Below are 21,665 nucleotides of genomic sequence, written 5' to 3' on the forward strand. Positions count from 1 at the left end.
AAATCCCCAGCCCAGTATATATATATTTTAAAGAGAACTTTGTATCAGAAAACATTTCTATTAAACAGTAATGGGAAAAACATTAACTGTGTGTCTTATCCAACAAAGTAAGAAATGGAAGTAAACCCAAAATAAATTATATGTAAATATAGGATTTCCAACACTATTTGTGTAAAACACCACCGATTCCCACTGATTCCCTTGGTACATGTGACAAAGTGTCAAAATTGATCTTATCATGCATTTATGAGCCTCTATTCAGCCTCAGTTCTGTTTTATTGTCTTATAAGTCTGCCTTTCTGCTAACACCATGATGTCTTGATTATTATGGCTCTATATTATGTCTTTAGAATGTGCTCAAAAGTTGAGTAAACTTTTCTAATTTTTAAAAATCAGCTTGTCTCTTTTAGTTCTTAGTATTTTTTCAATGTTTTACAGAATATATTCTCCAGATTTTGAATGGTGACATGCTGAATCTATAGATGGATTTAGAACAAACGAACATCTTAGCAATTTTAAATTTTCCTATCTATGAATGTGACATATTATTCATTAATTTAATATTTAATTTCTCTGAGCAAAATTTTATTGTTGTCACTTGTCTTGCATGTAATATTATTGTTTCTTACATATTTTAGGCATTTTCAAGGTATTGTAAAGGACAGTGCTCTTTAAATTCCTTAACTGCTGTAGGAAATAGAAAAATAATTGATGTCTATATAATAATTTTGCCTCTGAGATCTAATTTAGTTTTTAATTCTAGCATCTTTTAATGGTTTAATTCTTTACATTTGTGACCATGACGTCTTCCCACCGTTTTACCTCTATCATTTCAATTTGCTTATTGTAATTATTATTCTATTGATTGTTAGATCTTCCAGTACTATGTCCAGTGGAAATAGTACAAGAAGGAACAATTGCCTTGTTCCTAATCTTAGGGACAAAAGGTTCAGATTTTCAGCATTACATAGGGCAGCTATATGTTTCCCATGGGTGGTTTTCAGCAAAGTTCCTTTAGTTATTGGCCATTTGTATTTAGTCTGTGAAAGCGTCTATTCATTTCACTTGTCATATTTTCATTCTTTTATTTCGAGGCTTCTACTTTTTTACTAGATATTAGATATAGACTAATATTCTAGATATTAGTCCTTTGTCTGAGGACTACCTGGAAATTATTTTTTCCCAATCTGAGTTTGTCTGTTCACTCAGTACTTTGTCTTTCCCATATTTAGCAATTCTTTTTTCCTAGGATTGATTTTATACTTCAGTCTTTATGAATAACTTCCCGTGATTTGATTATGATGTTCATTGGTGTGATTTTTTCTGTGTGTGACATTCTCGCTTTGGTTTCACTTCTTTTATCTATGGCTTTATAATGTGTATCAAATTTTAAACATTTTGGCTATTATACTTTAAATATTTTTCTCCCTCTGGACATCCAATTACACATGTGTCATACTTCTCGGTTTTGTTCCACTGAGCCTTTGCTTAGTGTCCCAAGGCTGTGTCCACTTCTTTCAGTGTTTTGTGTGGTTCAGTGTGGTTGTTTGTCACCGCCATACTAAGTTTACTAATCATTTCTCTTGCACTTTCTTAGATCCTGTTATGCTTCGGTAGTAACTGTTTTATTTCAAATTTGTTATTTTTTAGCTCTAGAAATTTCTTCTGGTTCTGGCTCCTATCTTTTCTTTGGTCATTATGTTAGTAAATCCATGAACATATTTATAGCTACTTTTTCAAAGTTCTTCTCAGTTTATTCAATCATTCTGACATTTTTGAGTTTGTTTCTATTGATTTTTCTTCACCTCATGGATTTTTCCTGCTGCTTCTTCATATGCCTAATAATTTTTTAGAAGCTTATCATTGAGAATATTACACTTTTGAGTGTCTGTACTTTGTTTTTTTTTTTTTAAAGACAGTGAATTTTGCTGTGGGTAGCAATTCTATAACTTGTAGTTCTTCTTCATCCTGCTAAGGCTTGGTTTTAAATATTGTCGCGATTAGTCTATACTAGTGCAATGAAATTTTGCCTTACTTTTAAGGCATGTCCTGCAGGATCTCAAGAATTTTTGAGGCGTTTCATAGGATCTCTCAACTCTGATTTTTCAGAATTTCACTATTTCCTAGTGTGGAGTTTAGTAATAGTTTCCCTTAGAATATTCTGTCTAGCTCTGTGGATTCCCAATGTGTATACCGCAATTTATTGTGTAGGAGAGACTCAGAGGCTCATTTACCAGATACTTGGAAATTGTCCTTGCTGATCCTCCTCCCTTACAATTTGCTCCATAACTTCCAGCAACCTTAATCTCTCGTCCCCCCTCTAATCTCTGGGTCTTCAACTCAGTATGATGAGCATCTTCTCCTTGGGTTCTCCATCTTTCTCTGGCAGACTGGCAGAAAGATGAGTCTGGTACCAGTTGTTCTATCATAACCATTAATTGCCATGGATATATTGGGAGGTGGTGGGACCTTTAGTAGATTGGGCTTAGTGGAAGGAAGTTAGATTACTGGAGGTGTGCTTTTGTAGGGGCTTTTCTGACCCCAGCCTCTTCTGATCTTTCTGTTTAGTTCCCAGCAACCATGAGGTGAGTCCCTCTTCTGCCCTCCTCTGGTGGCACAAGCTCAAGACAGCAGGACCAGGTGATGATGGGTAAAAACCTCTGAAGCCATGGGCCAAAGTAAACCTTTCCTCCTTTGAAGATGATTATCTGAGACACTTTGTCACAGTAATGGAAAGTTAACTAACACAATGACTATATGATATGTATTATGAAAAAATACACTCTGGAGTACATATATAGATGTACTCTTCTTTGCAATTTTCTGGGAGTCCATAATATTTCAGAATAGAAGGTGTTGTTTGATTTGAAAGTAGAGAATCCTGGCCTCTGATGGACTCTCCTTATTTTGTTAATATGTGCCTACCACCATAGATGTGGCTGCTGTTTTAAATACAAAGCAGAAAGACAGCAGTTTGACCTCTTTAGACGTCAGTATTTTTTTTTTTTTTTTTTTTTTTGTAAAAGGGATCAAACTCAGGACCTTGTACTTGCAAGGCAGGCACAGTGCCACTGAGCTAAATCCCCAGCCCAGATGTCAATACTGAGGAACCTCTATAAAATTATCATTAATACATGTATTCATAAAGTACATGTTTCTTGTGTGCCCCTCAATGCCAGGCAGTGTACTATGTACTCAAAAAGCAAGGATAAGTAAAATACCCAAAGAACCTTTATCACTGGTATTTATATTGTTATGGGGGTCTAGATAATCTTCCAATTATGGTGAGTACTATGAAAAAATACAAAATACAAAAACAGACTATCAAAAGAGGATCTGATACAACTTGAGAGGTGTTTACTTTCAATAAAATGCTGAAACCTAGAAAGAAGGCCACACAATGCTAAGCTTTGTTTGAAGATTTGATTTGATTTGAAAGTGCTCTTGGCACTTACCTGCTATATGAGTAAGTCACATCAATTCTCTGCACATCAGTGTTCCTGTTGAGAAATGGGAGATAATAATTCTGACCTCAGAGCATTTTATAAATAATAAAAAGCATGTAAAGTTGTTCTTACAATGCTTGGCATATCATATGAGCTTGACAAAAGTTTGGGTCATTAATAGCTTATTGGTATTTAATGAGACTAAATGTATGCACATAATAATAAGAAGGAGGTGGAGATACTAAATCAACAGTTGCAACAGTGTGCAATTACTACAATGGGGTAAACTAAGGCAGCACAAATATAGTAAGTTCTGAGATTGATAAAAGCAAATGCAGAATGATTAAGTAAAGACAAGGCAATTGTAAAAAAAACAGTGCAAACATGTATTTATCAACACAGCAATAGAGATGTAGTGTTTACAAAAGCAAAGATGGAAACAAGCCTAAAAGATAGAGATAGAACACTGTTGGAATACCTGTGATAGTCCACTAGGAAGTTTTAATAAGACCTTCTTCAGTTTCTGTTTTTTAAAATCTTTATCCTCATTTCAACAAGCACACCCCTAAAAGTAGGTCTATAATTAAAAGTCCGTCATTTCTAGTCTGTGTCTTCGGAAAGGCTGTTTTATTTATAAGGAAAGTATCAGATTATTGAATACATGTGTTTGCTGGCTACTGTGCAAACAATATCTTCACACACTGCCACGGCACAGTAATGTGTTATTTGCAGTGCGGTGAAGAGAGGAAGTCTTAACTCTTCACTAATTGTGAACTGGGGAAAATGATTGGGAATGTGAGGTGAGAGTAATTTTAGTGGGACTCAGTGGAATTCTGATGCAGTAAACTTGAAATAACACCATCACATGTGTGGTAAATGAGAAGCCACCTTCTATTAGCTTCCGGTACTGATAGTAAGAAGAGGAAACATTTGTTGAGAGCTGATGGTGAATTGGACTATGTTCTGATCTCACTGTACTAGTAACTCATTCACTCCTACAGCTAATTTAGAAAGGATTTACCAGTTTTCTTTCCCATTTTGCACATGAATAAATGTAAGCACAAATGAGTCAAACAACCTCTTCAAGGTCACGCAGAAGATTTCAAACCAAATTACTGAACTTTAGGCCCTAAACCTGCTCATACAACCTCTGTTGTTTACTACCAGAGTTGTAATAAAAACACACAACAACAACAAAACAAAAACAAAAGAAGATAAATGTAGCATTTTCCTGTTTTAATGAATTATTATTGAATGGTGCAAGCCAGATACTTTGCCTGATTACATGAAATGTTGTGGTTCAGCTAGAATAAAATTTAAGAACTTCTTGCAGAAAATAAGTAACTATAGCCCCAAAGATTTAAATAGAAGAGCAAGTACATGAGCAGACTTGAAATGTTTCTTTCCTCTCTCTGAACACTGGTAGCATAGTAATAAAGATGATAAAAATAACCATAACAATAACAGTGTAACAAAGACAAAACAGTTAATGGTATCCAGAACAAAGACTGGCATAAAATTGGTGCTCAATATATAGCTGATGAAGGAATAATTAAAATTTCAATGTTTCTTACATGCAAGACAAAGGAAATCTTATATAACAAAACTAATTATTTTTTCCCCTTAAAATGAAGAAATTTAGATATTAGAGGTTAATATCTGATTTTTGTAAAGGTCAGCTTTAAAGCTGTAGAGCTAAAGATTCAAATGTAACTTCTCTTATTTTGATTCTTACAGAGCCTTCTACTTCTAACTTTTCTCCAAAGACGTTAAAGCCCTTTCTACGCCTCTATTTTGCAGGCTGGAAACAGAAATTATCACAGGCACTCATCTAACACAGTTATTTTAAAATTTGTTTCCTAGAATTTGGTAAAATGGCTTTTCATGTTTAAATCATGTGTAAGCACTTTGTAATGCAAAAAGCTCTGCAAATTTTTATCTCATTTGACAGTTTATTTCACCTATGCCATAGACTGATATGAATTATCATTATTCTTAGTTTGAAAGATAAGAAAAATAATACTTGGGAAGATTAGGAGCTCTCTAGTCCAAGCACTCTTCCAGCTGGGGAGAGGCTTAGGCCCTGCTCTGTTGACTGCAGGTGTCCCGTGCTTTCTCCGCACCAAGTTGCTGCCCCGTGCTGCTCCTTGGGAGATAAAAGGCAGGCATTGGCGGAGTCCTTCTTTTACAATAGAGCTCTCTCAGCCAGGGCTCCCTCAGAAGCAGACCCTGAGATGCAGACAAGGTACCTGTGGCTCACTGGAGGGAAGCAGAAGTTGCTAGAGCGAGCACCGCCCAGAAAAACAGCACTCATCTCTCAGCTCTGGGAGTCTCTCTCTGGGACTTGTCCTAGGTTGAAAGGAACAGCCTGGCTCAAGGTCATGGACTTTCCTGGGGACAGCCCTTCCCTAAAGACTGGTAATGCAAGTGTCATTGAGACTGTGCCCTTTGGAGCACCCAGCTGTAGAGAGCCATCAGAGCTACCCTGCCTCTGCTAGGAGGGAAGCATCCTGGAGCTTCTCCCTGTGCCAGCCCTGCTGGCTTCCACTCTCCCAAGTGTGTGACAATTCAAGAGGAGCTCATCTTTACACAGGAAGAGCTGGCAAGAAAGGCTAAACATAGGACACATCTCCAACGGATGGCAATTTCAAAATAATATTGACTCCATGTAGGAAATGTTAGGCTACAATAAGACATAGAACAGAAGAAAAAAAAAAAAGAAAAGAAAAAGGTTGTCTAAAAATGGTAAGTACAGGTCTAGAATCTTTTTCTCATTTATTCCTCTAAGTTTAATAACATTTAATATTTAAAGGATAAATGATAGAAAATGCAATAGTTTTAAATTTACATAAATATTTCATGTGTTTGGAAGAATATTTTTGCATTTTTTTTCTCCCTTGGAAAATCTTTTCCTCCCTAATAGCATGTGTTTTGATAAATTAGGTAATGTGTTAGACGACTTGGATTTCTCTGGACAGGGTGCTAAAAATCTTTGGTATTTTTTTTTCTGCTAAATTGCATTTCTTTGGCATTCATTTGGAAGAGTTGTGATGGCCTTAGACCTTTGAGGTATAGTTGACTCCAGGAAGGACTTCAATGTCAACAAATGTAGGATTTGGAGCCTTATATCTTAAGGGAAAGTTGAGGGGAAATGGAGGTTGCAAGGCAGCTCTCTCCTCTAGAAGTCAAGGTGGCCGGATTAGTGTAGGGGGACTGCAGAGTCAACTGTGGCCAGGTTGCCCTGGGGTTGGTGGTTTGTTTGTCACAGGAAGTGATATCCTTTTCCTGCCTCCTGTACAGCTTCCTCCAGACTCCCTCAGATGCACACTCTACCAGGATCTCGCTCTACACTTAAAGCAAAGGTGGAAAATTCAAAGGTCCTTATGCAACTTTATAAACAAATAATATAAGACTTATGGTTGTCATCTGAAATTGGCAAAATCATTTTTATGCTTTGTAAAAAATTTTCCCATTCTTTCCTGTTCAAAGGCCAAATTCTAAGGAATATGATGTAATAAATCCTTTGACCATTTGACATTTGTGAACGTATTTTGGAAACATAAATTCGCCTATAATTTTTGATATTTTAAAAAAATTTCTGTTGTTTTAATGAGTTATGTTACAGACACAGCCCTGGTTTAGGTCAAGTGGGAATAATTCCCCTTTAAATACATAAAGTATAAGAGAAAAATTTTAGATAATATGTGGTATCAGATTTATATTATACTGTTTTGGGTATCTTTCTTTAAGAAAACACCCAGATCTACATGCAGGACTTGGGTGTAGCATTCTAATAATGCTTGTACCTTAGGAGAGAGTTGTTCCAAAGTATTCTTTGGTATTCAGTTCTTTATTGATGACTATGCACCTTGAGGAGCTTCTTAAATTTGCTTTTAACTAGCAGCTTTGTTACTCTCATACATTTTGTTTTCTGTATCCTCAATTGTGGTATGGAAGAGGTTTTTGAGTGCCCTATCCCATGGTCAGGGTGCATTAATTAATATTGCATCTAAACTTGCACTGGAGTATAAATAAAAAGATGTTCTCCCATTCCACAAACATTTTATCATTATCTGAAAAACTGGAATAAAAAATTGAACCTTTCTGAACATTATTAACCAGCTGCTCCTAGGGATGTTGTAGGGATCTGAAGAAAGATACTATGCATGAGAACCCCATGCAATGATTCTCAATGCAGACTGAACCACAGCTCTATTCTGTACTTTTTCTCTCTTGGTGATTCTCAGTTTCTTCATCAGTTGTGAATACAATTTTCTGGAGCATTTCCGGCACAGGGATCCTATACTTTTACTTATGAATTCAAAGGAACTATCCCTGCTGCCGGAAATGGCAGTTGAAAGATGTACAAATCAGTAGTCCCATGTGCTGAAGGTGATACGCAGAGCCAGCTACCTGAGGATGCTGGACTAATCCTTCACTCCCCACACAGTGGGATAAGCAGAGCCTCTCTCCCATCACTCAGGAGCTCACAAGTGTTGTCTACAGTTTTTGTTCCCCTTGTTCAAGTTCAAATGAAGCAATCAAAATAACTTCCTGAGCAAAAATGGGTACTTGGGAAATGATTCAGGCATCTGGAGAATTACAGAGGCAATGATGAATTTCTTCATTCTAAGGTCCTCAGCTTCTGTACTTTTGTGAAGGAAATAATGGGCTTGACACTGTGGCTCCGACAGAGTGGTTTGTATCAGATCAACTTTCCTACTGAGGTGCCAAGGAGGATGAAGGAAGGAAAGAGAATAAAGGCTGAAAAAAATTGGCAAAATAAAATAAAAAATCCGTTGGAAGGCATTGGAGAGCAACCAGAGCCTTAAGGACCTCAGGATCTACAGGAGAAAAGCCCAGTGGGTGAACTCCATATTCACCCCTGAGAAAGGGGTTTATTAGATGAGCTTAAATGATCAGAAGCATGTTAGAGAGCTGCAGGATCCAGCAGCTCCTTTGTTCAAGAAGCTGGAAGCTGCACAGCAGGAGGGCAAGGGAGTGGCACCAGGCCAAGATGGAAGCCCTGAAACTTGCTGAAGAGTGGTTGTTAAGAGATTGCATGGAAAGGCTAAAGACAGAGTCTGATGTCCATAAGGAATGGCCCCAGCAAAAGATGCTGCTGCTAAAGCAGAATGAAGCTTTTTCTTTCAGTGCTGTGTATTAAACCCAGGAGATTTGTGCTGAACCACATCTCCAGCCCTTTATTTCTTATTTTGTGACCAGCTCTTGCTAAGCTGCTGAATTTCCTGGGCTGGGCTGGAAGTTTCCCTCCTTCTGCCTCTGTTTCCCAGGGTGCTGGTGCCATGGGTGTGCACCATTATGTGTAGCTCAGGATGGAGATGTTTAATGTAGGCTGACTTCCTCCTTCTTTCCTTTTCATTCCATCCATACTACAAGCCTACTGGCACCCACAATCAGAGTGGATCTTGCCCTCTCTCTGGAAAGGCCCCCACAGACACACCTCGAGGTGTGCTTAACCAGCCTGCTGGGTGTTGATCAATCCAGGCAAGCTAACAATCATGACTAAGGGTCACAATGGACTGAAGCAACTCCACACCCTGCTTGTCCTTCGGACTTTGGCCAGAGCTTGAGTTGTGTGTGTATAGAGCAGATCAACTACACCAGTAAAACAATAAAGCCTGCTGTCCAGGGGGTTGAAAAGCTAAATAGGGATGCCAGCATGCATGCTATGCTTGGAGACAGAGTTTGAATTCAAACCCTTTGGTGCTGGAGCAGCCATCTGTAGGCTTTCATAGGAGACTCCAGAAATGTCTCATCATGGGAGGGAGGGCTCACAAAGTCAATACTGTATTCTGGAAGCAAGGGAAAATCAGAGGACTAGCAGGAAGGAAGTCAGAAGCCAGGCCTCCCTTCCATCAGTGTTCTGCAGGAGCCTTTCTCCCAGAGGAAAACACTCATCTCAGGAGGGCGAGTATATCATCAAAAGCCACTATGATTTTTTCCAAATTTCTGGGCTGTAATTAACAAATTAAATATTGTATATATATTTGTGGTATGCAACATGATGTTTTGATATATGTATACATTTTGAAATAATTACCACAAGTAAGCAAATTAACATATCACCTTATAATTATCTTGTGTTTGTGTAGTGCACGAGAGTGTGTGGTGAGAACGTTTAAGATGTACTCTCAGCAAATTTCAAGTGTACAGTGCAGTGTTACTGTATTCACTGGAGCTATTAATGCAGATTTGTCAACCTCCCTGGATTAAGAGATGCCTTGTACATTCCTAAAGCATGCTCGTGGGTGTGTCTGGGTGGCTCATAGAGGTGCAGTCTTGGGTGCTGCTCCCTGCTCTGCCTCCCACCAGCCCTTCCACCATGACGTCCTGTCTTGTAGCCAGCTGACCATGGACTGAACCACCCCATTCTTTTCTCTGTTTCTGAGTTCAACATTCATTCTACATATAAGTAAGCTAATGTAGTATTTGTCTGTGCATGCCTGCTTTATTTCACTTACCATTATACCCTCTAGGTTTATCCATGTTAGCACAAGATTTCCTTCTTTTAAAGGATGAATAACACTCTACCACATACTTGTACATTCATGTCACATTTTATTTATTCCCTCATTTATTCATGAGCACATAACTGTGAATAACACTACAATGAGCACTGGAGTGAAGATATCTCTTTGAAATACTGATTTCATATCCTTTGAGTACATACCAATGTAATGAGATTGCTGGATCATATCATAGTTATATTTTTTATTTCTAAAAGAATCTCCTGACTGTTTTCCATGATGGCTGTACCAATTTACATCTCCACCAACAGACTACAAGAGCTTCCTTTCCTCTATATCCTCATGAACTCTTGTCTTTTGTCTTCTTCATAATAACCATTCCATTACTATTAGAGTGAGAGGGTAATTCAATATTGTTTGGATTTGCATATCCTTGAGGACTAGTAATATAGAACACCTTTTTATATACCTGTCAGACAATTTGTACAACATCTTTGGAAAAATGTCTACTCAGGTCGTTGTCCATTTTAAAATCAGGTTATTTGGTATTTAGCTCCTGAGCTATTTGAATTCATGTATTTTGGATATACTTAAGGTTACTTTTGATAATGTACTGATCATATCAGATGTATGATTTGCAAACATTTTTTCACATTCTGTAAGTTAATTTTCACTTTTCTGTACAGAGCATTTTCATTTGATGCAATGCTAATTTGTCCAATTTTACTTTTGTTACTTCTGCTTTTGGGGTCATAAAAAAAAATCATTGCCCAGATCAATATCAAGAAGATTTTTTCTCTTTGCATTCTTCTAGTAGTTTGTTTTCTTAAGTTTAAATCTTTTATCTATTTTAAGTTGGTTTTTGTATATTGTATAAAATAAGAGTCCAGTCATATTCTGTGAATAAAAAGTTTTCTCAACATTTTTATTGAAGAAATTGTTCTTTTCTTATTGTGTGTTCTTGGTACCTTCACTGAAGATTAATTAGCCATAAATGCATGACTTTCTTCGTGGGCTGGCTGTTCTATTGTACTGTTTTATGTGTTTTTGTGAGAGTATTATGCTGTCTCGAATAAAATACTTTTGTGGCATATTTTGGAATCAGGTAGTATGATGGATTCAGGTATGTTCTTTTTGCTCATAATTTCTGTAGATAATATCTTGTGATTTCAGATAAAGTTTAGCATTTGTTTTACTACTTCTATGAGAAACTGCATTGGAATTTTTAGTAACCTACTGACTGTAGGTTGCTTTAAGTGTATTGACTTTTTTGTAGTAATAATTCAATTCATGAATTTTGAATATCTTTCCACTTATTTTCTCTTTAATTATTTTTTAGCTTTATAGTTTTGAGTATAGAGATCTTTTAGCCCCTTGGTTAAATTTATTCCCAAGTATTTTTTGTGCAGAGTGTATTTAATAGAGCTATTTTCTTGTTTTCTTATTCAAAAAGTTCAAATAGTTCATTGTTCATTTGTAGAAACATTACTGAATTTTGCATGTTACTTATTATCCTGTAACTTCACTCATTTGTATGTTAGTTCTAATACATTTTGGGTTGAGTCTTAACAGTTTTCTGTGTATATGATGACATATTATCAGAAAACAGGAACCATTTTGCTTTCTTTTTGACTTAGATGCCTTTTAATTCTTTTCTTGCCCATTTCTCTGGACAGGACTTTCAGTGATACCCTGAATAGAAATAAGAACATCCTTGTGTTCTCTCTGATTTTAGAGCAAAAGCTTTAAATTTTACACTCTTGAGTATAATTTTGGAGATGTCATATATTGCTTTAATCACCTTGAAATATATTTCTTTTACTCTTGACTCATGGAGAGCTTTTTATATGAAAGGGCATTGAATTTTTGAAAAGCTTTTTCTAATTCTATTGAGGTGATATATGATTTTTATCCTTCATTCTGTTAATACTGTGCATCACACTTGTCGATAGGAAAATGTTCAAACATCGTGGAAACCTAGCCATAAATCCTGCTGGGTAATGGTGAATGACACCTTTGATTCACTGTTGAGATAAGCCTGTATTTTGTTGAGAATTTTGCATTTATGTTCATTCATGATGTTGGCCCAGAATTTTCTTTTCTCATCCTGTCCGCATCTACCATTATCAGGTTAACCCTGGCCTCATAAATGAATTTGGAAGTATTTTCTTGTCTTCAATTTCCTAGAAATATTTAAGCATGATTGGGGTTAATTCTTCTTTGAAAGTTCAGTGAACTTCAGCAATGAACCTGTCAAGTCTTGACCTTTTCTTTAAATGAGATTATTAAATTATTGACCCAGTCTCTTTTTTCGTTATTTACCGCTTCATATGTTCTATTTCTTCATCATTTGTTTGTGGTAGGTTTTTGGAGCCTAGAAATTCATCCCTTCTGTTTCTGTTGTCTGATTTGTTGGCATGTGATTATTCATGTGTGGTGATGTACCTCTGTGCTATCAGCTGTAATATCTCCTTCATTTCTAATTTTATTCATCTGAATCATTTCTCTTTTTTCCTTAATCCAGCTAAAAGTTTTCTGGTGGTGTTTATCTTTTTTGAAAGCCCACCACTCAGTTTCATTAATCTTTTACCACTGATCTAGTCTCTATTTCACCTATTGTTTCTGTGATCTGTATTATTTCCTTCCATCTGTTAAGTTTGACTTTTTCCCTCTAGCTCCTCAGGTACAAAGTTAGACTGTTAATTTGAGATTTTTCTTTATCCTTTATGTAGGCACTGATCAGTATGTAGCTTCTGTTTAGCACTGTTTTTGCTGCATCCTTTAACTTTGGTATGTTGTTTTTCCTTTTTATTTTGTCTCACAATATTTTTTATTTTCTCCTGCATTCTTCTCTAAGCAATTTTTGTTTAGAAGTGTGTCGTTACATTTATAAATGTTTATGAGTACTTCTGATTTTCCTCCTGTTAATTTCTAGTTTCATACCATTGTGGTCATATTGGCTCATATTTTTTATAACTATTGTTCAGCATCACAACCAGAAAACTGACACTGATACAATCTATTAACCTCATGTGGATTCCAATAGTTGCATGTACACACCCTTGCATATGTTTGTGTTTTGTCCATAGATTTGTATTACATGTGTCTACTCATTTGATCACTGTCACCGCCAAGATACTGAGACTTCCGTCATTATGGTACCCGATGCTAGGCTTTTTAGTGAATGAGACTTCCCTTTTCACCACCTCCAGACTCCCCGAGGCCTGGAAAGCCTAACTTGTCTCCATCCCTATAATTTTGTCATTTTCAGTGTATGTATAGATAGAATTGTATAGCACAAGACCTGACCTTTGGAACTGTTCATTTTTTTAGTTAGTGTGATGGCCTTGAGATTCATCTGTTATTGTAGCCCATTGTTTATTCCTTTGTGCCCAAATATTATTCTATGGAATGAATGCATCACATGTTATTTAACCCATTCATATTGTACAACTCTTTAACTTTGTGAATTCTGTCCTCTGTCATCTCCATTTGAACATTAAGCTGATCTACCAAGTTTTCAATTTCAATTTTATATTTTTCAGTTTAATAATTTCCAATTTGTTCTTTTGTATAAGTTCCACTTGTTTACATTTTTCTCACGTTTTTCACTTTTTAAAAAATGATTCATGGTTGATTACTTATTGAGGTTCTTTTGTTATAGATGCTTTCAAAACATTTTCAGACAGTTCCAGGATATGATTTAGCTTCATGATGGCACCTGCTCATTGTCTTTTTTCATTTAAATTGTGATTTTTCTGGCTTATCAGGGAGATGAGTGATTTTTTTTTTTACTGTAACTTAGATATTTGGACATTATATTATGAGACTTCAGATATTATTTAATCTGCAGTGCCTCTGTTGAGATGTAGCCCTGGGTGGCTGAGCACCTTCATTCTGCTGCTGGCTAGGACCTGCCAACACCACCCTCACAAAAGTGGACCACTGACTCCCACTCTCCCACTGTCTTGTTGTACACAAACTCTGTTCCCCTCTACTCCATTAACATTTTCTAGTTGAAACTTGGGCACCCCTGGTTACCTCCAAGTGGGGTTCCCTGGCACCCACAGAGAGGTGCAGAAGCTGCTGCTGAGCACTACTTCCCGCCACTGCTTCTTTCTGTCTCCTTGGTTCAGTTTGGACCCCCAGCATCAAGAAATAGAAAGCTACAGGCTGGTTAGCCTTGCTTCAAACTGCCTATTCAGTCTTGTTACTGGTGGCTGGGCATGGAAGTTCAGCTCTATGCTGGGCTCTCCTAATACCGTAATGCTCAGGTGTGAGAAACAAATATCGATGAGTCCTGACCTACACTGACTTGTGCAGTGGTGTTGTGACTGGGGGAGGACTGAGTGCTATCTTACATGTGTTGTTGCAGCACCGCCCACTTCCATGTGAGGGATCAGAGAATCGCCATCTGCATTCCGCTCTTGGAGGGCAGAAGATTAGCTGCTTACTTGGCTTGTTAATAACACTTGATCAGGAATGGGGTGCTGCCAGCTTTGACCCGGTTATGGGAGTAAGAGGAGCTCACCTGTAGCAGGTCAGAGACCTGGAAGGCCTCTGCTTGATTCTGGAGGAGATGCTTGGGCTTAGTGGAAAGGTCAGCTCCCTGCTCAGCTGGAATCCTGCAGGGAAGAGTGGATTTTCTGTTGGTCTTCGATGGGAATAGGATGGCTAGTGCCAAGTGTGTTTTAAGAGGCACTCTGTGCTTGTTTGTTGTTGAGTGTCCAGGGTTTTTAGTTGTAAGATGCAGAGTCTAGGAGTAATGGGCTACTTTACCTTGGCCAAAAAGAAATCTTTTGTGGCTTTTTCAACTGATCAAGACCTCTAGTACCATGTATAAAACCAATCAAGATAGTGTACATTCTTGTTTTATTCTTGGATAAGGGGAAATACTTAATACACCATTGTATGCTGTTAAACATAAGCCTTTGAGTACATCTTTTTGTTTCATAAAGGAATTGTACTTACTCCTGGTAAGGATCCAGAGGCACTTACAGTCTGAGATTAGGTTACTTTCCAGGAATTGAGAATATGTGGAGGGTTTTGTTTGTCTTCCTCTATTGTTTTTGTTTTTGTAGTCTCAGTGAGACCAATTTTCGATCCGTTTCCAGTTCACTCTTTTTCTAGGTTGCAGTCCTTTAACTTTCCAACTCAGAGTTTTGAGGTTAACTGAACTTTTATGTTTTTTGAAATCTGGACACCAAAGATGTTTTCCACTACCCCAGGATGTAATTGCAAGTGCTTGTCAGACTTTCAACATGTCAGAAGCCACCAGGAGAAGAGATGCCTCCAATGCTGCCCAAGCTCTTTGGATTTTGATATTCTTATAGATATAATCTGAGTAAAATATTATTGATTTTATTAATGTTCAAGGATATATCTGTTGTCTTTGTCTCTATCTCTCTATCTATCTACCTATCATCTATGTATCTGCCTGCCTACCTAACCAGGTAGCTAGCTAGGTATTCTGGGGAAGAGATTAATTCAAGTTATTTAATTTAATATTACTAAAATAGAAGCTGTAATTTTCACACTTAGGTTCAAATGGCTAGTGGTTCTTTAAATACTAAAATTATAGTGATTTTTGTGTAGTTGTTTTTGTTATAAGGAACACGTTACATGTGTAATTAGAAAAAATATTTTAAAATATAAATTGTAAAATATCAGGATGAAAGAAATCATATTTCATAGTAATTCTTATAAAAAGTCAAGGAAGAAAATATAATGAGCAAGCCACAGAATCCATAGTAATCATAAGAAATACAAAATCCAAGCTCAGTTTCTCCTATTTTCCTATATCCTCTACACTTGTCCTGAGAGTTTTTCATTTAATGAAGCAATATCAGTCTCAGTGTACCATTACTAAGGTACAGTATATTCAAAAAAGAGTAGAATGGTATTGAACTTCCAGTTATAGTGAGGAAGAGTTGGAGAAATAGGGAATGCTGAACTGAGACAAAATATAATTTAGAAGAGACGTAACTATCTTCCAATATTTGAAAATTACTTATATTTGAGAGAGTCTTAATTTAATGAATGTAGCTTTAAAAGTAAAAAAAAAAAAAAAAGAAAGTAATTAAAAATAGGAGGGAAGTTTTTCCAAATAATCAAACAGTAATGTGGAGAACTTTGAAAAATAAAATGTTAACTACCATGAGAAGTGCTAAACCAAAAGGTGGATAACTACTTCACAAGCTTCTGCCTAAGTGAGTGAATCTATTAAAATTCTAGAGACTTACAAAATGATATATTTGTCCTGGAAGAAGCATATGGGATGTCTTGTAGAAGAAACAGTTAAGAAGGAGAGCGGGTTTGGGAGCAGAGAGAGTTTAGGAGAAAGAGTTTAGAATGAAATAATGTAGGCAATCTCAACCCTAAATTAGGGGAACCAAGCATGACTGCTCACAGTAGGTATGGCAGGACAAAGGGACCACAAGAATCTCTGCAAAGGGAACAAATGACTTTTCCACGTCTGGAAGGTGAAATAGAAGAGAGGACTCAAAAATGCCTTTTGTGTGTTGTGCCTTAATGCTACAGAAAATGTTGGATTATGTGGGATGATACTTAGGAAAACTTACATTATAAATTTTTAGACTTCAAAATAGCTATGATTGCATAAATTTTTATGTAAAATTTTACTTTCTGATTTCTTTAGTTACTTTTTTTTTGAGAAGCAGTCATTTATTCTATAAAATTTTCTACCTTTACAATCTGTCCTGCTGAAAAATTGTTAACAACCCATGTGTGGATAATAAAAATATTTCATTATTTCTGCCTAATTCAATTTTTAGCTTCCCCAATTTAAGAGAAGTTCAGCCTCATTATCCACCCTGGAAAGGTAGATTATTTCTAGTGTAATATTTCTAAAAGGTAGATTACTTTAGTATGGAATATCCAAAATCGGAATAATACATTCTACACCTGTTAAAATAGTTATTTTTTCAGATTCCTACTATTTTCATGATTCTGTACTAGAATCTTGAGTTATTCCAAGAAACAAGGTCATGCAGTTCGTGATCCATATAGTGAGTTTTTAAGTTGTGGTAGGCAGAGCAATGGGCACCCAAAGATATCCACACCTCAATTTCTAGAGCTGAGAAGATGTTAATTTACATGGGAAAAGTGAATTTGCACATATGATTAAATTGAGAGCAAGTGTGTATAGCGGTTGTCCCGGTTCAGTCTACTCACACGAGTCCTTGAACTATGAGGATCTTTTCCTTCTGGAGTCAAGGGAGAGACATGGCACAGAGGGATGGTTTTGGAGATGGAGGAATGAGAACCTGGAATAAGAGAGGAATTCTTCTCCTGAGCTTCTAACACACTGTCCTGCTGGTGCCTCCATTTCACACTGGAGATGTATGTTACACTTCTGATGTACAAAGTTGTAAAATGATACACTTCTATTTTGAGCCACTAGAATTTATAGCTAGAGCAACCACGAAAAGCAAATACAGTTGTGTTTATGTGTTTACATGTTGGGCATGAGTGTTATGTCCTGCGCTCAGAGTGGGGCTGTATAAGGTGAGTGAAGCATTGGAACTCTGTGCTTGTAGATGCCTGTGAGTTGGGTGAGTGAATGTGCTGTTAGGAGGTGAAGTCTGGTTAGAAGAGATAGCCGCTGGGGTGTGGCCCGGAAAGGTGCATTTCCCTCCTCAGCTCCCTCTGCTTCCTGCCACCATGATGTGAGCAGCGCTCCAGCTCTCAGACGGTTCACGAGGCCATTTTCTGTGTTTAAACTGGCTGCACCTGGACTGAAAGTTATGAACCTGTGAGCCACAACAGGCCTTTCCTTCTTTACTTTGCAGGTATCAGGAATTTTGTCACAGCAATGAGAAAAGTGGCCAAGATACGAAGTATCGATTTTTCTTTTTACTCATGAGTTTTGATTGTATGCAGAAAAAAAAGCCCAATTACCATGGAATTGAACAAGGAAGTTTTATTTTTTTATGGTACAAGGAGTCCAGAGCTAGGCAGCCCAGGACAGGGGCTGCTGCTTACAGTATCTGCCAGACCCCTCATTTCCGCTTCCTGTGCTGCCTTTCTTAGCAGGTGACTGTTATTCTCTGCTGATGCCCTAGGCATTGCACCCTTGTCCCAGGATGCAAGGAGGGAGAGACAAGGGAGACAGCAGACACTCAGACAGCAGAGTGACCACTTTACAAAGCTTCTCCGGAAGGCCCATTGGGCCAGTTCCAGTTTGATGTCATGATCTAGACAGGTTCACACGGCCACCTTACTTGTAAGGTGGCATAGAGCTTGATATTCTTAGGCCCCCTGCATTCCAGATTTCGAATTCTGTTAGTAAGAAACAAGCAGGGTGGGTTGGACACTATCATCAGTGTCCTACCTGCATGGACGCACATTCTGGGAAATACAGGTCCTGGCCTGGATAAAGTGTAATCCTGTGAAAAGAGTGTGAGCAAATAGTGTGAAAGATTGGAGCACAATTTAGAGCCAAGAATGACAAGAATTAAAAGGCAGAGAACTGGGCACAGAGGCACAAGCCTGTAATCCCAGCATTCGGAAGGCTGAGGCTGGAGGATCAGAAGTACTAGCCCAGGGTTTTTATCAAATTTAGTGAGACCTAACTCCAAGAAAGGGGATGGGGCTGGGAATGTAGCTCAGTGCAAAAGCCCTGGTTCAATCCCCTGTACAAAAAAAGTGTCAAAGAATAGTTGTTTGGTAAAGGGGCCTATGATTCATAAGAAAATGGAGACCATAATGTTAAGTGAAATAAGTCTGACATAAAAGGTTAAATATCACATTGTTACGTATCACAATACCATGTGAATCCCAAATATAAATCCAGAGTAAAATAAAGGTGGACCTTTTTGGAGTAGGGAGAGGGAATAAACAAAATGGAGGAGAGAATGATGGGAAGAAGAGAAATCAAAAATAATTAAAGCATTATAAATATATAAGTATACCTTCCAAAACAAGTGTAAATTTCATGAATTGCAAACATACACCAATGAAAAATAACACACACACCAATAGGAGGTAGACATAAAAACAAGATTTCTTTATCAGCATTATCAGTCTCTTGTGACTGACATTGATTTTTTTTCCATTCATTCTTCCTGGTCTTTCATTATAGAAGTCTTTCAAATTTTGAGATTATGACTTATCTTTGCATTCTTTAATAGCAGTCTATGAAACTCTTCCAGTAACAGTTTTAAATACTCAAAGCTTAATGCTTAGAATATTGCCAAAGGTTAAATTGGCCACAGTTAATTTAAATTCTCTGGGCTGTTTTTCAAAGGCCTTTGACAAGTAAAGTCCTTTAACTTTCTCCCTATTTTCTAAATCAGAGGCCAGAAAAGTAGGCCTGCAGGCTAAATTTTCCGCACCACCTGATATTTGAAATAAAGTTTTATTGCAACACATTTATAGACTGCCTATGGCTGTTTCAGGGCTACCATGGTAGATGAGAGTGGTTATAGCAGAGCTGTGTCCCACAGAGTTGAAATTATATACTGACACTGCACAGAGAACATCAACAAACTGTGCCCTTAAATATCGGTATTTTATGACATCAGATTAAAGTGAGTAGAAGATATGCTATTAGTTGAGATTGAATTGATCCAGTCATTATAAAATGTTTTTCCTTTGTTCTGTGAATATATTTCCTATTCTCTGGTGACACTTAAGTCAGGAGAATTACAACATTTAACTTTATGTACTGCAAACATTGAACAAAAATAAATTTTGTAAAAGCATCTTGCTACTTTGATTTCTCCCTCTTGTCTAGTGTTAATAGATCAGCAGACGAATACCCTGATTACATCTGACTTGAATATCAACTAGGAGAAAGAGGGAAAATCTGAGATAAAAAGAATGTATATCATTCTCAGATGGTTCTGTCTACTAGAAACAAAATCCAGACAAACATCTTGCCTGATTTTAGAATTATAACTCCAGACCTCCATAGAAAGATCTTGAATTTAATTTCCAAATTACATTAAAACCATTTAACAAGATAATTAAAACATAATGTAATACATGTTATAAGAAAGGAGATAGAAAGAATGTAGAGAGAACAAGGAGGAGGTTTGTCAGATGAAATCCATCGGAGTACTGAAGGATGGCTGGAATCTGACAAGGATGCATCCGGGCAGGGTGAATAGCTAATAAATGTTGGTGTACAGTTTTAGCCCATTCTAGATTATAAAGCAAAGCACCACAAACTGCGTAAGTTATGAGCAGTAGAAATTTACTCTTCACAGTTTTGAGGGCAGTGAAGTCAAAATCAAAGCTCCAGAAGATTCAGTGCCTGTGAGTCTTGTTTTCTGATTCATAGATGGAGCTTTCTGGTCTTGTCACATAATAAAAGGAAGCACACTTCTTGTTTCTTGGGCACTAACTCCATCAGCCAGGGCTACACTGCCATGACCCATTACAGTCTGAAAAACATTGCCTCCTAATGCCCTCACCTTAGTAGTAAGGATTTCAACATATATATATTTATATATATATATATATATATATATATATTTTATATATATATATGGGATTTAAAGAAGGCATAGATATTCAGATCATAGTAGACACTTAACTGCTATAACAAAGCATTATACACTGGGTGTGGGGGGCAGTTAAACAACATTTTATTTTCACACAATTCTGAGATGTAGAAGTCCAAGACAAAGATGCTGGCACAATTAATTTCTTCTGACATCATTTTCCTCTTCCCCCATATCTTCCCATGATCTTCTGTCTGTATATATCTGGATCTTTACCTCTGTTCTAATATGCAAACTGTCACGGCCCAAATACTGGGCTCATTTTAACTTAATAGTTCTTTAAAGACCTAATCTCCAAATGCAGTCACATTCTGAGGTCCTGTGGAAGGACTTCAACAGCTGAATTTGGGGGTGACAGTGTTCATCCAAATGCCCAGTAGGCATAGGTGTGGAACACACTAGGTTTCAGGGCAGGTAGGATGTCACAGTGGGGGGAATGCGGAGGGAACTTGTGGCGGGGAAGGTGGTCAACCTAGCCTTGCACAACGTCATGCTAAGGAGCTTGGACTTATTTGCAGACACTGAAGAATGGAAGACTAATTTTAAACAAAGAAGTATCATGAGATTTGCATTTTACAGAAGCAAATCTCTGTAGTAGTGGAGAAAGCTGTAACAAAGTTCTAGGAAACTCAAGAAATTGTTTCCCAGTTGCCTCTGCTACTGAAAAGGGAGCTCTTTAAAAAGGCAGTGAAAGCTGTATACAAAAGAGGAACAACCTTGCACTGAGATTTCTGGGGGATTGGACTATTCTGATCTTTTGAAAATGAGGTGGAAAAAAGAAGCAGAATTTGGGGCTGAGGGATGGACAGCGGCTGTATTAGTGGAACTCAGGAATGCAGAGAAAGGGATCAGTTTGGAAATTGTTTCCTTGGAAGAACTCCTGGCACATCTAGCAAGGCACTGGAGAAGCACTCCGGAAGAGCTGAAGACAAAGGTCTGGAAGACAATAAGGTTGTGAGTCTCAGTGTTGGTCAGATCTACTATGATCTCAGCGTGGAAATCACCAGGCGACAAATTCCAAATATAACTCTGTGTGTGGCCCTGCACTTTTCTTCAGAACTCCTCATGCTGGGCCTGGATTGTTGCTGTTTCCATATCTTCCCTTCAACTGGTGACCTTCTTATCCCCCTAGGAGCTTGGTGCCATGCAATCATAATAATGTTATTTACTGTTTCCTAATTCATGAAATTACAAAGTTC

General features: G+C 37.4%; 2 long non-coding RNA genes across 2 annotated transcripts in view; one reads left to right on the forward strand and one right to left on the reverse strand.

The window, feature by feature from the left end:
* The window catches only part of LOC101725189 (uncharacterized), a 67,747-nt gene that overhangs the window by 16,756 nt on the left and 29,326 nt on the right, over nucleotides 1-21,665 (reverse strand). The window contains exon 2 of the long non-coding RNA XR_204779.3: nucleotides 3,456-3,500. This is a non-coding gene — a long non-coding RNA (uncharacterized LOC101725189). The remainder of the gene's footprint in view (nucleotides 1-3,455; nucleotides 3,501-21,665) is intronic.
* The window catches only part of LOC147830561 (uncharacterized), a 43,844-nt gene continuing 27,718 nt past the window's right edge, over nucleotides 5,540-21,665 (forward strand). Inside the window, exon 1 of the long non-coding RNA XR_015439101.1 lies at nucleotides 5,540-6,191. This is a non-coding gene — a long non-coding RNA (uncharacterized LOC147830561). The remainder of the gene's footprint in view (nucleotides 6,192-21,665) is intronic.

This window comes from Heterocephalus glaber, unplaced genomic scaffold (genome assembly GCF_053883595.1).
Source record: "Heterocephalus glaber isolate CG9 unplaced genomic scaffold, H.glaber_assembly_v1.0 deba00000122, whole genome shotgun sequence".
NCBI classification, from domain to species: domain Eukaryota; kingdom Metazoa; phylum Chordata; class Mammalia; order Rodentia; family Bathyergidae; genus Heterocephalus; species Heterocephalus glaber.